The 18,206-nt window shown below is 31.6% G+C and overlaps 1 long non-coding RNA gene across 1 annotated transcript in view; it reads right to left on the bottom strand.

Annotated features, from left to right (window-relative positions):
• The window catches only part of LOC132759300 (uncharacterized), a 49,565-nt gene extending 31,811 nt beyond the window's left edge, over nucleotides 1-17,754 (bottom strand). The window contains exons 1-3 of the long non-coding RNA XR_009629690.1: nucleotides 17,633-17,754; nucleotides 16,648-16,846; nucleotides 6,148-6,212 (exon numbers count right to left, since the gene is read on the bottom strand). This is a non-coding gene — a long non-coding RNA (uncharacterized LOC132759300). The remainder of the gene's footprint in view (nucleotides 1-6,147; nucleotides 6,213-16,647; nucleotides 16,847-17,632) is intronic.
• Nucleotides 17,755-18,206: the final 452 nt, after the last annotated feature.

Raw genomic sequence — 18,206 nt, 5'->3', positions numbered from 1 at the left:
ATTGTTGATTACTTATTTAAATCATATTTTACGAATGTGCGATACCATCGTTTGTCAATATTAGATACGGTACACCACAAATCTATGAAAAATTGCCTTATCATTTTAGGGTTAGTCACAGTAGATAGCATTTTATTTGTGAAAGAAAAGGTAATGACAATGTTCATCATGTAAATATAAATTCCCCTGCAACATGTTGCCCGAACAAAAGATCGAAAGATCGAGTTTCTGAAATGACGAGCTCAAATTGTACATGAATTTTTGCAATTAACACATCGTATATCACAATATGTCATATCAATTTTTGACACTTCTCTACATCTTATCTTTCATACATATACCTGTAGATTTTTTCACTTCATAGATTTTAATATTTGAATTACAGTATCAAAATTATGTTATCAGTCATACTGTTTCATGACACTTACTGCACCTGTTTCAATTATTCGGGAATAGTGTAAAATGAATTTCATTGCTAGTCTATGTATAACAAGATACAATGGGTTAATATAGACATGTATCAACTCAATAAAATCTGCTCTAGAATACATTTGATTAGGTCTCGCTCACATCTGGGGCTGTGTCCATTACTAAAATATTCATAATTCATGTAATTGTTTGTCTTAATTAAGATTACTGGATTGGGGTTCACATATTGACACTATATGATTTGTGTATTTGTTAGTCCTAAGATTGCTGGATTGTAATTCACACAATACCAATATAGCTTGTGCATTTGTTAGAAGTATTAACATTGCTTGATAGAGATTCACACCTTGTGCACCTAAGATTGCTGGAGTACGATTCATAACTATAAATAGAAAGAAATTCTAATAAGCCTTCATTTAATGTATAAAAACTTCAGAAAAAGTTTTACTGTTGAACTTAATCAGGTCTGAATCGTGGATCAGATCAATCGTGGATCAGAACAATCGCACCCAGCTGACAATGCACAACCCTACATCCATCTCTAACAAATAACACATCTTTAACTGGTACAATGCAAGCTTGTAACTCTCCAAGCCCCTTAAGCACCAGCTTAAATTGAATTCAACATTTATGTTTCAAAATGGTAAAATTTAAAATAGTTTTAACATCCCCTCATGTACAGTTACATGTATCATGATGTGACGCTGACTGACACTTCAATATGACACTTTTGTGTCATTCCATAAAAATTTGTGTAATTCTAGTCTGTATGCCCTAAATGAGAAAACAATGGACAGAACAAAATAACACAAGAACAACAACAACACAAATTTAAAATGATAACATACCTATCGCCCCCTTAATATAGATAACTGGAGCTTCAGTGCTGCATGATGAGTATGATATTATCGTATATAGTAAACGCCCAACACAAGAATACCTCATCTAATCCCTTTAGATTTAATTATACATCAGCCTTATGAAGTTGTTTTGTTTGTTGTTTTTTTTTCCTAAATATTATTGCCCAATGTATGTAATATTTGTACATTGACTCATCATATTGTTATAATTGATTAATGTACATCGGAATAATTTTTCTATAAATAACCGAGGATACCAAAAGTGAAAGTACAATAGACTGTATTCAATAATTATTGAATATGCGCTGCTGGCTGCACGGACCCTCGGGATAGAATGTTCCACTCTCATGATTAATTTATAATAATGACCCTCCTCCCCACCCACCTCCCCAGTGACATAATAGGATGTAATAGCCGGTTTACTTCGGGTAATTAATTATGTTTGGACACTAGCCAGCCACCTACTTTTGTCTGATTCATTACATGACTCAATTCCCATTTACGGATTTCCATTTATGGCATTAGAACTTAATCCGCAGTTAAAATTTATCGTACAAACGTAAAAAGGTATAACAGTTGACACAGTCTGATATCTGTTCCAGACTGTGTACATATTTAGTCACCTGATAACACAGTCTGTTTTAACCATGTAACCAATGAATTTCCTGTAACTTACTTGTCCAGCTTTGATTTTTTTACCTGCCAATTTGTAAATCACAGCCATAAGCTTGCATAAAAATGCTGTGGCAGTAGAATCACTAAAATGACACCAAAAACTCAATATTTTCAACTGATAATTTCACTTTGTAAATATTTTTTCACCAGACTCCTTTCTTTCATATGACTTTGCAAAAGTGGAAAAAACAGCATGCAACAGTCTTACCAGTAATTGGAACAGCGCTACAATAATACTTATTATTTAGCCATTCTATTTTAACACGTTTTCAATGACAACTTAAAGGGTCGTTAAAAAATCTGTCTCACTCAGAAGCTTAAGCTACAGGTACTTTTCGAAGGATGTTCAAACAAATTAGCTTATAAAAGGACATAGTAAAGAACATTCACTAGGTGGTAGAGAATTGAACTGACAATAATCATTTTGAAAGATAGTATTTTACACAGTAGGTGAAAGACAAAGTAAGATTTTTCTAGTTCATCTTCCAAAAGTGTTTGATTTAAAATTGCATAAAGCCATGAACTGGAAATTCCATTCAAACATTTCACATAGTTAAAAGATATTCCATAGATTTAAATTGTTAAACTAATCAAAATAGCTATCTCCCAGATAAAATAGGAGTAACAGGTGATTTTTGCATTTCCAAAGTTTTCAATGCTATTTAATTACATTTCAAACAGTTTTTAGAAGCTTTTAAGAAGACAGTATTTACAGCAAAACCCTGAGGTTTATTTTTTTAAGGCATGCACCTGTGCTTTTATTTTATTTGTATTTTTAATTAAGTTACTGCAACACTTTTTTAATACAGGTCATATGATTACTTTCCAGCTTTACTGTGGGCGATGAGGAACCTTTGGCTTGATAGAACCCGGAAACCTTCTATAAGCTAGCTGGATAGCTAACTCACATGAAACCTGCCCAAGATAGGCCTTTGATCCTTTGGCACAGTACAGAGTTAGTTATCTTGATGACTTTGGCTACAGGCAGACTAATAGTCTTCCAGTTAATTTAGGAATAGATGTTTGCCAAAAGAATGCTAGACTACACAAAATAGTAAATATTTAATGGCCATGAAATCATTTCTTAGTATCAGCAAAATTTTGAGACAATAAATATGGTTTATTCTGGTCAAATGTAACAAGAACATTATCCATTGATCATAGATGCTTTGAGACCCTGTAAATTCCTTTTATGGGACTGTAATCTGCACTTTTCATTATTCAGTCAGTACAATATTTTTATATTTTGAAATTTTCCCTAAGAATGATGAATTGTCATGTCCAGATTGAAAGATGGACAAGTCCATTTAAGATATTTAGGGTGGTTAGGGTTAAACATTATCTATTTAAAACCTTGAATAGAAAAAGCTAAAATGCAGCTTGTTTGTTTCTCCAAAATGTGACAGCTGTAATTCATTAATTTTGCCTTTACAAATGTTAAAAAAAATTAGTCAATATTCTAAAAAAAATTCTAGATGACGATACAGATTCAAACCAAGATCTATAATGTCTCCTAAAACCAGTCAGCATCAAGTTCTAATCTATCATGACAGGCAATCAAAACAAGACGGCACTAATTCCAGGAAAATATGTCCAAAAGAAATCAAACATAGCTATGAACTTGTCACTCTGATTACTATATCCCCTGTTTAACGGGCAAAGACAAATTTTCCAAGTCAAAATTCTACAGCGTGTAATCAATCATGTTTTAAGGAAATTGGAAACAGCATGCCCTATTATAACAACATGTTCTTTATTCTGCTACACTTAACAGTACTAGAAATTAAATATGCATGATGGAAGATTGTGTTTCCAAAAAAATGTTGCCATTTTAAGACAATATGTAATAATGCTATGAATGGATACAGTCAAACCTGTAGAACCATCCAAGCCTTTCCTGGCATGGAACATGTACAGATCTGACTGAACATACACAACTAATTTTTCATTTTAAATACTCAAATGGGCCTGAGGATTGGGTTCAAATAATAATGCAGCTTTCTTGCAAAAGATTTTTAAATAGCAGTGGTTTTTACAGAAATTTGACAGTGCAAAGACTTTGTGTAAATGCAAAATCTTAACAAAAATGTCTAAGTTTAAACATGTTTTCCTGTTTTTCAAATTGAAGTTGACTTTGAAAGTGTTTCACTCTGTAACACAATACAGGTACAAGCATGTTACATGGGCAATCTTAACCTGTCCTCCCTAACCCCACCAGAAATATATACTGAGAATATAGATAAACTTCACCTCTAGCCCCTGATCTTACAAAAACTATAGCAAAGTCAGCCCAGGCTGAGCCATAAAAAATCATAGCTGTCAACACACTATATCTTTAACTGATCATAAATTACGTTTAAAAACATAAAAAGCCTAAGGTATTGTCAAGGTGTCCTATAGCTTTTAATTAATTACCTCCGTTATGAAGAGTTACATACGAATCTATGATTGTGTATTGAAAACTGACCTCGGGGCAAAAGTTAATACTGTCAGAGTCGTCTATAAACAAGCCATTATCTATGACACCTTGATTGGTATATTAATAACATTCATGTCACCTTTTTATCCTAATTGATTCTTTATTTCCCGAACATGTTAAATCATTATCAGCCATTATAATATTGTGTAAGACGAACAAAAAAAGAAAATCAAGAACAATGTGATTAAGACGGCCATCAACAGTTAACTATAACTCACTTAAAAAGTAAAAAAAAAGTTATGTTTTTTCATGAATGTTCTCAATAATAAATTCATAATTATCATTTGTGCGTGACTTTTAGCAAGCCAAGAAAACAATGGTGGAAAGTTGCTTGATGGGGGAGTAATTGTTATGTACATGTATAAGAAGTGAAATATGCAAATTAATATATTAAACCAAGAAAATTAAAAACACTAGAAATGTGTCCATAGGACACGGGTGTCCCCACACTCCACTGTTCTGTCAATCTTATGATTCTAGGTCAAATATGTTTTGGACTACATGTGCCACAAGTTGAAAAGTAAAAATTTTTTACTAAGTAAAGGGCAAGAACTTTACAAATACTGAATAAATCCACAAGCGAACACCAAAGGGCATAAGTACACATGCTGACCAACATTCTTGTAAACTTTCAGGCATACAGGTCAAATACTTTTTGAGCTATGCATGAACAAGTTGAAAATTGCAAATTTATACTAAGTCAAGAGCAATATCTGTAACTAAACTGAAGAAATCCACATGCAAATACCAGAATTACTCTTGACAAAACAAAATAAATGCACAAGCAATACCCTAGGTGCACAACTTCACATGCTGATCAACATTCCTGTAAAGTTTCATGACTCTAGGTCAAATACTTTTTGAGCTACGTGCGACACAAGTTGAAAATTGCAAATTTTTACTAAGTCAAGGGCAATAACTCTGAAATACTAAATATATCCACACGAAAAACACCCAAGTGCACAACTACACATGCTGATCAACATTTATGTAAAGTTTCATGACTCTAGGTCAAATACTGTTTGAGCTATGTGCAACACAAAATGAGAACGGCTGGACGTTCTAACAGGACAGTAATAATGTGGCTACTCTATTGTTCTCTCTTTTGTTCTTTTTAGCCACACAAAAGAAAATAGCCACATAAAAGCATAAGGAATGAATGACATCAAAGAGGAAGAACAGTTACCTATTGTCCCTCTTGCCACATTATTAGTCCTGTGAGAGCGGATGTGCAGATGGACAGATGGATGGACAAGGATAAATCTAAATGCCACCCCTAAAGCGGGGGCACAACAAGCAGTTAGAAATGGGTTTAAAAGGGACAGTGACTAGATAATTATGAATAATCATACAATCATATTTTTATTAAGATCAGCTAAATCCAAACCAGATCTCACGATCACACAGGTTCAACGGTGGCCTCAATTCTGATACCTCTCAACCCCTCAACCATAAGGGCTCATCTTTTCAGTTAAGACGACTGCAGTGACCTTTCATAACAACTATACCTATCTCATAGCTTTAAAAGAAAATGCATTTTGAAAATTTGACAGTTTATAAAACCCAGTATAACACTTTACCTACATACTACACCGTTATTACTTGAAACTCAAATTTCATCCTCAATGGGCTTTTCATAATGTCATAATTATGACTAAAAGTCTCTTTTCTAGATGTAAAAGGAAAATATAAAAATATCCTTACCTCACACGTGCCTGTTGACAACACACGTCTTGAGGAGTGAATGTAAACAATCCACGACACACAGTCTAAAATTGAGAATGTGCTGCATTAAAACCACTTGCTAAATTAATATTCCAAAATCGGCAACAGATATTGAAAATTAAGCCGAATAAAAGTCAGCCATGTGCAAGAAATTTACATGTCTAAATAAAACATCGTAGCCGATGGCAGACATAAATTTTATGATATTATTTCACTGCGTTTTGTATTAGGAAAAAAAAGACACTGAGATTAAAGAGGACTTTAGAAACAGTTAATCCCCGCAACATTAAGCTTAAACAGCAAGTTTCCGGTTCCCTGCAGTGACAATCATACAATCGTAACTATCATTGTCAAATGTTCAGAACAACGTTACTTCCTGTAAACGAATGCGTAAAATACAACGAAACTACAGTTATACAAAACAAAGACTGGACAAATTAAATTTCTAATACGCAATTAATATGATGAAAATGTTTGATTAATCTCGATACACAATTTTCTGTCTTTGTTTCCATGAACACTTTTTTGTGAAAACCGATACTTTTATGCACTCCTACACCATGAAAAATTTCTTAATAGGGTTAAACAATGGCAAAAATCCTTTGTCAACCATTCAACATCACAAAGGATAGCACAGGGGTTGATGAAATAACAGATTTTCAAATTTCCGATTTAAACGAACTTCTAAGAATTCTTGCAATATTTTTTAATTCGGAAATCTCAATTGAACTGAAAAAACAATATTCATTCATTATTTTACATTTATAATTGCAAAGTAATTTAAAATTCTGTAAAATAATTGACATTGATGAATTTTTTTAAAGAAAACTGTTACAGTATAATATTAAATAAAATGTTAATTTTATAGTATATAGTAAAATTTGTCAGGGTTTTTTTGTCCTTAATATCAACTACATGTGTTTGACAAAATTTCAAGTTCCTGTAATACTATCTCATGACATTTACAAAACGATTCTCTTTTTTTATGAAGAATTTTTTTTTTTAATTTACAATACATATCACGGGCCCCTTTTATTTTTCTTTAACACCAGCATCAAAATATCGGGCCCTTTCCACATCACAATACTTTTTTCAAAAACCCAAATCAATAAAATCTTTTTGGACCAAAATTTGTGTTGAAAACCCCCAAAAAACCCCAATAATTTTATTGTAAAACTTAAATTTTTTAACCAAAATTCTGGGGAAAAACCCTTTTCCCCAATACCATATCCAAAATTAATTTGTTTTTAAAATGGTTTAAAAATAGGGAAAAATTTAAGCTTTTTAATGAAAAATTTTAATTTCATGATTTAAAAACAATATCTCTAATAATATATAACTAGTATATTACTGTGAAGATTATGTTAGGTCAAGTCGTTACTGGTAAATGACGAAAATCAAAATAGCAAACTGTTCACAGGACACAGAACTGATCCCACATTTGGCTGTTTTGTCAGTCTATGAAGAGATGTACAGCATGACAGCCAGACAATCACCCCCACCTCCCCACCCCCCACCCCTGTAAAAGACAACTGCTGCAAAAAATACTTCAATTACATGCATGCAGTAAGTACAAAAATACATCACATACCAGCAAATGTAGACATCATTAGCAATTACCCTAGATCATACAGTAAAAGAAAGCTTAAAAGACCCTATTGCACAGAAATTCCCTGTTAACATCAGTGCCATGACTGTAAGAACTTAAGAACCTACTCAAAACCTAAAACCTGTATTTGTAACACATGTGTACTATTCCAATATTCTTGCCTCAAAACAGTAAATATTCCAAGTTGTTCTCTTGGAAAATGACTTATGGGGAAAATTACTTGTGGTATATTAAAGTGATTTTCAGCAATCAACTAGGCACCAATATCTTTGAAAGTGTAATAAAAAGTAAGGTTTTATATCATATAAGATATTATGAACATTAACTGTAATCATTCATAAAGTATGATAGAGCTGCCTCAGAATATAAGTACATATGGTATGTTACATACATTGTACTTCACATTACATAAAAACATATCATTATATAACATAAAATGGAACGTACCTAGCTTTATTACAGGAATATAAATCATGCCGCAATTTTCTCTTTAAGGTTGTTTCATTACAATTATTTTCAGAAGCTTTGATAAAAACAAGTTTATTTTATTAGCTCAGGTTTTATTAGAAAGTGTAATGCCAGAAAATTAAGTCGTTTTATTTTCACATTACATTATTATAAAAGATTGCATTCCAAAACAATTTGCCAAAAGAAAGTCAGTTCAAGTTTAGTATAATTATGATGTTATTTCAACCTTGACATTTTTTGAATATCTTTAAATGAAGGCTGTCTTTTTAACTGAAAATTGGGAAAAAAATCACAGAGAAACAAGAGCTTATTCACTGCAATGGTATGTAGTAAAACAAAGGCCATGTAAAACTTTACTTAACAAAGGGGAATACTTTAGTAAATTTCAATGTAAGAGTTACGGGTCTTGGCCAATGAAATACAATTATGCCCATTGCAAAGAAATATATGAAGTTTCCAATAAATATCTTTAGTATAATTGAGAAAACTTTCAAAAGAACTCCACTGAGGTCAAAAAACCTAAAAAAATGAAATTAAACTTCTTGCATATTAAATCAAGTGAAGCACTCAAAATAGAAAAATCTGCATAGCATATTTAAGAAATATACTCAGAATTTAATTGAATAACAACTAGGTTCATTTCTTAGACCGATATCAATGAAAAGCATTGCAATGCTGTTCATTTTTTGTTATTTTTTTAAAAATGAAATTAATAATTCTGGAAAAACGGGGCGAGGAAATGATCTGAAAAATGTACACAATTATTGATCCAGACATACATCAAATATTTCCAGTCCCATCATATCTAAAAACCTCAATGGAGTCCCTTAACATTCACAAAGGGGCACATTTATTCAGAAATTATGGGTCTTTAAAACTTTGATCCTAAACGGCAAATTTGTATTTCGAGGGCTGTAAAAGATTTAATTATTTATGAAAATTAAAAGATACACATATCTCTTGAATTCTTATATATTAACTTGCATACGGTACCTATACATTATATACGGTACCTATACATTATATACGGTACCTATACATTATATACGGTACCTATACATTATATACGGTACCTATACATTATATACGGTACCTATACATTATATACGGTACCTATACATTATATATATCTTCATATTTACATATTCTCTCCTAATGAGATTGGCAGAAAACATCAATAAATACAAATCATAGGAAACCCTGCATTTGCAGATGTGCTCTTTAAAACGCAGACGGTTTGGATATCTTCCCAAAATTTCATCGCAGCTCAAAGTGCAGTTTGGCAGGTCCTAGTAAAATTTCACTAGAGGATTACTATTTATTTGAAAATAAATTGTTTTGCAAAGCTAGATAATTTAGCTAGACAAAACAAGATTTCTTTCTGTGTTTCGCAATCGAAATGTCAGAAATGATCGCTCTGAAACTTCTCAAACCTTTGAATATTAACGTAGTGAAATATTTTTTGTATTTTTTTTACAAAAATTATATGATATCATAATTCGTTCAAGATTGATTTATGAAGTAAATTCCAACATATACTTGGCGGCAGAGGAAATGCCAATGTGAACTGGTTTAACACATGTTTTATGACTTGTACTTGTGGCGGAAGAAAAAATGGCCAACTGAAAGCATTTTGATAGCTGCTCTGGATATTAATTTGCATGACATGTCACAATTTGAATATCAAAAAAATTTTGTGTAAAATTAAGCTAAATCAATTTAAATTATGTTGAAAATTCATTCTGACATTCTAAACATTCTAAAAAACATTTGTCAATGCCCCTGAAACTGCTTACTTGCTGTTATAATTGTTTGTTCAGCTTTCGATGCAGGGCGTCTGCATACCTATCAATTGTGTAAATTCTTAAATCAGCTTTCGATGCAGGGTTTCTACTTACTTATTTTTAAATCAGCTATAGATGCAGGGCGTCTGCAAACTTATCAATTGTAATCATTCTTAAATCAACTTTTGATGCATGGCGTCTGCATACCTATCAATTGTGTAAATTATTAAATCTGAGCTTTCTATGCAGGGTTTCTACTTACTTATTCTTAAATCAGCTGTAGATGCAGGGTGTTTGGGTACTTATCAAATGTGTTCATTCTTAAATCAGTTTTTGATGCATGGCGTCTGGGTACTTATCAATTGTGTTCATTCTTAAATCAGCTTTTGATGCATGGAGTCTGGGTGCTTATCAATTAATCAGCTTTTGATGCAGGGCGTCTGCAAACTTATCAATTATTGTGTTCATTCTTAAATCGGCTTTTATGCATGGCGTTTGGGTACTTATCAATTGTGTTCATACTTAAATCAACTTCCACTGACCTTGAGACTTTTTCTATGCATGCTGTATAAGGGGACAAACTGGTGCTACCTATCATGACACCAGTACTGGTTAGTTCCTAAGAAGCATACTCGAAATAGCTCGAAATAAGTTACAACCAAGCTTCAATAAATAATATTAATTTTAACCTAAGCCTTTTAGGCAAAAATTTACAATTTAATGGTTTTGATTTAGATTTTTCTATTCACATTATTATACAACATGATAATTAATGATTCGGATAAAGGCATATAATAATTTGTCCACTAACTTCGATCAATAATTAATCACATTTTGTGACAAACAAGGTGAATGATTTTATAGCTCTAGAGCAATTAGTGAAATAGTACAAGTGTATAAATTTATATCAATTTCCATTAAATATTGGCCTTTCATGAAATATATACTTCCCTATCAGCTAATCAAGTAATAAAACCCTAAGGCCCAACATTGAACTAATGGCAAAAAAAGCCTTGTTACAGAGTAAAAAATACTAAAACCAATTCATCCGTATTTGTTAAAAAGAATGACAATGCATTTATTAAACTGCGTATAAAAAAATTTAATATTCCACAAGAACGTATAGCCATTAATCACAGTTATAATCGTATCTGACAAAATACCCGATTTGCAAATCAAATCATCTGGAAGTTACGGGCATTCCACAAATCCCGATTCTTTTGAAATTTAATTGAAATGGCTTATCAAGATTGTGACATTATGGCCCTATATTGACTTTAGTGATCCTTTAACGGCTCAAAATGAAATATTGTAAACATTCGTCTTTTAGAAAGGCTCGTTTCGAACTTCCAATTAGAGACTCGTTTCAATATCCATAAAACACGAGTGAAAGAGAACGTTATGGTAATACTAGAGAGAATAATGTATAAATGTTTACAATGATACATGTCCTGACTTTCAGGCAGTTTATATTATTCCAGTATCTCGCGGGATGTTTCAAACACTTACTGGTATAATTATTGAATACTGAACATGGTGAATATTCAGAATATTTCCGCCAAATTATTTCCTCTAAAATATCCTAGGTTCATTACTAACACAAAGCTTGCGCTACATAATCACAGACCTTGTAGTTACCAGTAATTCTTCCCTATATCGTTCATGTACACAGCATAAAATCTACTCGTGCTACCAGTGCAGACCAAAATCAGCCGGCATGTCAATGTCATCTGATCATGATCTGCACTGTTCCCGATTCAATAAATACATATTAAGTTTATACAGAATTTATTTTATTTTGATTGAGTTGGAAGTTTTAAGCTAGAGACACACTTTGGAATCCGTTCATGGAACCAACCAGTACTAAGAAATGAGTGGAAAGTTTCTTGCTCAAGGAAACAATTAACTGTCCCTGACAGGGTTTGAACCCATGCGGCTAGTGATCATTAGATTACTTAAGATTTTTTAAGTTTTCATTGAAAATAATAAAATACTCTTGTTTAGATTATAAGATGATTATGTTTGTTTACAATATTAAGCAGGGCAAAGGTTGTCCATACATAAGGTTTCAATTCTCATAAACCTATACTTTTAGTTCCATAAATCCAAAATGAATTTTTCAATTTTGGTCTTTCTGTAATACCACAAGTGGTTATCAATAAAATCATAATTTCACAAAATGATGTTACAATAACAACATCACAATTTCATTGTTCATAATATCATATCACTATGGTCATATTTGTGAATCTCCAGAACTGATTATGCCAGTGTCCTTTACCATGATTGCAGGAGAGTCTTATTTTCAATACATTTCCAAAATCTTCTTTATTACTCCACAATAAAAATATTAACACAGATTGAAAAAAAATAACATCTATTAAAGTTAACTCTTGAAACTTTAAATGACATATAAACTTTATTTGACATTAAAATCTCTCTCTGATTCCCATATTTAGATGACATTAAAGTTATATTTTAGTATTTTTTTGCAGAAGATGAACTTTTATAGGCTGTTAAGTTTTACAATAAAATTGTGGTCATGATATATTTTCAGGTATAAAAATACCAAGGCAGAAAGGTTGTTATCAAGGTCAGTTTATATAAGGGAATCAGTACAAACCAATAGTGACTTATTCTTTGAAAATTGTTGACTAACCACAGTGTTGTAATGAGATAGGACTAATATTTACCTGATATCAACACTTGTATTGTTTCCTGAACAAACATCACTATTTAAACACCTGTTGAGTCACTAAACTAACTTATTGTTGCCATAAATAAACATTTCATTACAACACTATGTGCACTATTACAAATTTATATTACTACACTTCATCAAATCAAAGCCCTTTTTGTTTACCATCGCACTTAATATAACATCTTGAGTAAACGGCACACAAAGCAAACGTATAAAACAAAAGGAAAAACTTGATCGGCCAAAATTACTTCATTCCACTATCAATTGTTTTCGCTATAAGCAAAAATTCCGAACTTGTAAAAGTAAATACGCTTACTTAATTAATACCTATAAAGACCACTGTATCAATTTTCCAAAGTAAATAATACTTGAATGACTTTTCAATACCTAACAAGGGTACCTATATTGACCTACGCCCTAAAAAAATATTTCACATGAAAAGTCAATAAAGACCAGTCAGCTGAAAGTTTATATTTCTTAAAAGGAATTTTTTGGTCTGTACGACCATGCTAAACTTCGCGACCGAACGCAAGCAGGTGTTAAACAAGCCTGTTGTATTGAAGTAGAAAAAAAGGTCAGACTGGATTTGGCAAAGCATTGAATATCGAAAGATTTCAGTTTGCTCCAATGCCTAGATAAAGTACAGCTTTGTTTATCAATCAAACTTGTTTAAATACTTAAACTCTGACATAGAATAACATGAGTCACCCGCCTTAAATATCTAAACCTGACAAAAAATGTCCAGGGTTTTCACATTGTAAATCAGCAAACAACTTTTTATCAAACTGTTAACTAATAGAAAATTGTCTAAATATGGCAATTACTCAGTTAAGGACAAAACACTGCGGACTAAACAACTTAGCAACTGAGATAAGTTGTACGAGGCTATTATAACAATTTGCAGCTACCAATTTGCAGCAACTTATCTGTCCGGTCAGAACTTGGAATTTTATCAAAATAAACATGATCAAATCGGAATTAATCTACTTAATGAAAAGACACTTTGAAATGTTAACTTTTATTACCGCGTTTATCAAACACATGTTAACTTGTTTCGCATTCTTCATAAATGACTGTTTAAAGTGTTCCAGATTAGCTAGATTATCTTTTAAAGGTTTTAAAATGTTTCGAAAAATTCATCTGACAATCTATTAGGATAAATATGACAAACATCAGGGTTAAAGAGATATGTAATTCTCTATAACCAAATGATAACTTCATATTAGTTTAAACAAATTTCTTTCAGTTTGATTGTGTTGGAAGCTATAAGCTTATTGAAACACTCTCGAATCTGTTCCTGGAACCAACCAGTACTAAGCAATGAGTGTAAAGTTTCTTGCTCAAGGAAACAACAGCTTGCCCCTGACAGGGTTTGAACCCATGTGGTCAGCAATCCTTAGATTACTAGTCCTACGTGTTAAACACTTGGCCAGGCCGCCACTCTTCACATTGAAGGAGCAATGTTTTAAACTAGAAATGTGTCCAGAGGATGTGACCTACATTCAGCTGTTTTGTCAGTCTACAAGACTTCAAGGACAAGGAAAATCTATATAACCACCCTATTAAAGGGTGGGAACAAAAAAGTGAAAACCCTACAGATTACCCACACAGGCTGATTTACTTGGCATCCTGCTCACCCTTTGTTACTATGCAACAAGCCTATATGAAGCATTGTTCTGTAGTACAGATTTTCCTGTTAAGTTTTTATCTTTTTCATATCATTACATCTTAATATAAAATTTACGTAACACTTTAAAAAGTAATTTTTAAATCATGCAACATATCAATCACACGTGAACATAACTGTCATATCTTCTAAGTTTCAAAATAAACTAAAATATTGAATTACTTCATTTTCATAATATGAAACTTAACCTTACATTTCCCTTAACTAGCTTGTAATTAAGCTTTTAAGTATTACTGTTCCAAGTGTATCAAATTCTATAGTGACATTGTCCTCTCCAACTGCATAGAAAGGATGTGAAACTGTTTGTGTAAATTTACTTTGTTTAAAATCACAATGATCTGTAAGATGGGGGGAACAGATGTTAACTGAAGTTTAAACCTATGTGACACAACAGATCTGAAACATAGATACCGAGGGCTTTCTTTTCATTTCTTTTTCTGTTTTTTATCAACTTCTTAAACATCTTAGGACTGAGTGTCACAGCTAATAAATTTGGGTACGACAGTCGTCCATTGTGCGAACCGACATGCTGTGACGCCGAGAGTCATTCAGCGTAACCTTTAGCCAGGTCTACAATGCTCGAGACAAACCCTTCAAAAGTATCAAACGCTTAACGAGGCTTCAGGTATTATGCAACCCCTGTCATCCGTTAAATGTACAAACTTGCAAACTTTTGGCTCTATCAGTAGAAAAAATCCAGAAATCTAGTCTATATTCATTCACCACCTTTACAGTCCATTTATGTGGTAAAGATTTCAATGTAGATAAAATAGTAGTGCTATTTTGAATTGCCAATACTTTGAAAGAGAGAGTTTATTTAAACACAATTTTGCTAAGTGTCCTGTGTACTTAACCATGAATTAGCATTTAAGTAAATTATGTTAATGATAGGCTCAGAATATTAAATTGATTTCTTATGAACCTCTTTAAAAGAAAGACAGAATGTGAAAGAATTACGAATTTGACATCAGTGGGGTGATGTAAAACTATAAAGTATATGCTTATCAAAAAAATAATATTTCTCTCTCCATATATTAATCAATCAAGCTCTGTCAATCCCTTGGCCATTTAAATCACAAGTGATTTTTTTTGGCTTATTTTACAGCCATTTTTCGGTCATATTTCCAATTGAAAATAATTTTCCCAATCCTCAGGAAAAAATTCCCAATTTAAGGTCAAGAAATGAAAATATAAGGGCTTTTTCATCAATGTTATAATGCTTAAATGTTTGAAGATACCATCCTAGACAGAGATTGTTTGCATTTATTGAATCACTGCACAATTTCAATCATGCATTTTTCCCAATTTTTAACAAAACATTGCTGAAATTCCCAATTCCATAGGTATGAGTTAAAGAACAATGTTTTTCTGTTGTTTTTTTATGTGAATATGAATCAATAATTGTCTGCAAAAAAAATCAACCTTACACTTATCCTTTTTCAATAAAGTTCAAGAAAAATATTCTTAGTTAAGGTAAATTAATTGACTTATGCAGCCTATATACAGTAATATCTAATTCAGAACAGGTGGGGGAAAAAATGTTAATATAATCTGTAAATGTACATATTTTATCTAAATTGAAAACTTTGCATTTGTTTTTGACAAGTCTTGCTGATAAAAAAATTAGATTGGCATGCAGAAAAATTACATTTAATTAGATACAAATGTTTCCAATTATACTTTCCAAAAATTCACATAAAAATAACGTAATGGTGCAATATACATAACGAAAATCACTATCAAATTTGCATGCAAATTTTTTTTTTAAATGAAAAAATGTGCTATTTTTGTCACTTCAATTTATTTCTTTTTAAGCCGCATGATTCCCATACATGTAATATGACCACATAAAAATTCAAATTTGGCAAATATTTCCCCTAAAAAAAAATTCAGCAAATATAAGTTTAAATATTAATTATTATTTAAAGACATACATGTAAAATATGCACATCACCCCAAACTTACACTTATAACTATACTCATACAAGTTCAAAAATATTATATTCTTAACATCTTTTGTTTTTATTCTTGCCTTAACCTGATCATAATAAAACTAAAACTATAAAAAAATTGCCTTTGTTCTGAAAATTTTATCAGCATATCAATCGATAATCTTTGGAAATGCGATTTTGATATACCATGTATAATCACAGATGCCATCTTACATGGGTATGAAAAAAACATGTTACTAATACTACTTATAAATCAATGTAAAATAATGACAATGTACCTGCAATGCCCGTGTATGGTTATATTTCCAAATAAAGATATCACACGTTAGTATAAAATCCACACAACCCGTACACAACATATACAAGCTGACTGAGCAGATAATGTTTTCACCATTCACTAAGATAGCCCAACCATTGCCCTTTATGGTCGCTTACATCTGTGACAAAACTGTGTGTACAGTCTAACGCGCTTTGAGTCTGAAATGTACACTAACGCAAATATTTATCCAAATATAACTTAAGACAGAAATAATTTAAACAAGTCCCTTATAAGGTTTATACTTTCTGATCTCAATATTGATACTATTGTATGCAAATACATGCAAGGTCATATTTACGTTAAACTTTATTCTATTGTCAGTGACATAAGCTGCCCAATAACTTCACAGCCTAAGGCATTAAAGCTATATGAGAACTATATAAATGAAAATTGAGACTTGTAAACGTTAAAATGTGATAGACCTTATTATGACTTTCAACAAAAGTAAACGTCTTAATCTTTTCCGAACACACCTGATATTAAAGTACCTTATTATTCGACAACAGCTTGCTCGATTTGGCGGGAAAACTAAATTTATTGTCAAATCTGATCTTAAATTTAGATATGAAACAAATTTTGCACAAAAGTAAAACCAAAAAGTGAAAGCAAAAGTACTTTGTGTTATGTATAAAAATCTCCTTAAACGGAAACCATAAAAAAGTTAGGTGCGGTATTTTTATTGGATAAGTAAGTGTAATTTGATAAGCGAACATAATATCGTTACACTAATATAAAAATATTATCTTCAGTACTGTGCCATTCTCCGACATATGGAAATAAAAACATAACTGGACAAAGATAATATTTAGAGACAAAATTAAATTTAACATAACATCGACCTGTGAAGTATTAAATATCGCACGTGAAGAATTTTTTATTTAATAGTATATTACTATATATGGTAATGTAAACAGTAGTTCATTTTACGATTTTATTTATCTTACATTAACTGCCTGGGTAGGTTCGGATAATGGCGACGATATGGCTTGATCGTAGTATCCTTTCTGAAATAAAAATATTCTTTATAATATTGTCTAATCTACCAATTACATAATAATGAAATACTACAAGACAACCTATTGTAGTATGGTCTGTCAATGAAAAGTGTTTAGATCCAGCAGACGATAAAGATGTCACTTGATCTAAGCTTTCTTTATAAAAATCTTGCCATAGAAAGGTCTCTCACTACAATAAATAAATGCCAAGACAGGTTTGAATACCGACCCATACATTTACTGTGCTGCAAACTGAAATCTGCAAAGCCATTTGCAGTTGGAAAGAAATTCTGTAGGATCTTTCTTGAAGCATTTTAATTTCTGCTCAACTAAAAGTAATTTTGCAAATACATATCAAGTATAAGCCAAATTAATTAAAATAGGCAGTACATAGACTAATAAAGTATTACCTTATTGCAATTTACAATTATAGTAAATCTAAACATACACGCTTCATCACTAAAATTCAATGCCACTGATAATAGCTTATTAATGCAAATTTTTCCTGATTTAGGTGACTTTT

The sequence above is a fragment of the Ruditapes philippinarum genome, unplaced genomic scaffold (genome assembly GCF_026571515.1).
Source record: "Ruditapes philippinarum isolate M1 unplaced genomic scaffold, ASM2657151v2 ctg7596_1_1_1_1, whole genome shotgun sequence".
Lineage (NCBI taxonomy): Eukaryota > Metazoa > Mollusca > Bivalvia > Venerida > Veneridae > Ruditapes > Ruditapes philippinarum.
This window is presented reverse-complemented; position numbering and strand designations above follow the sequence as displayed.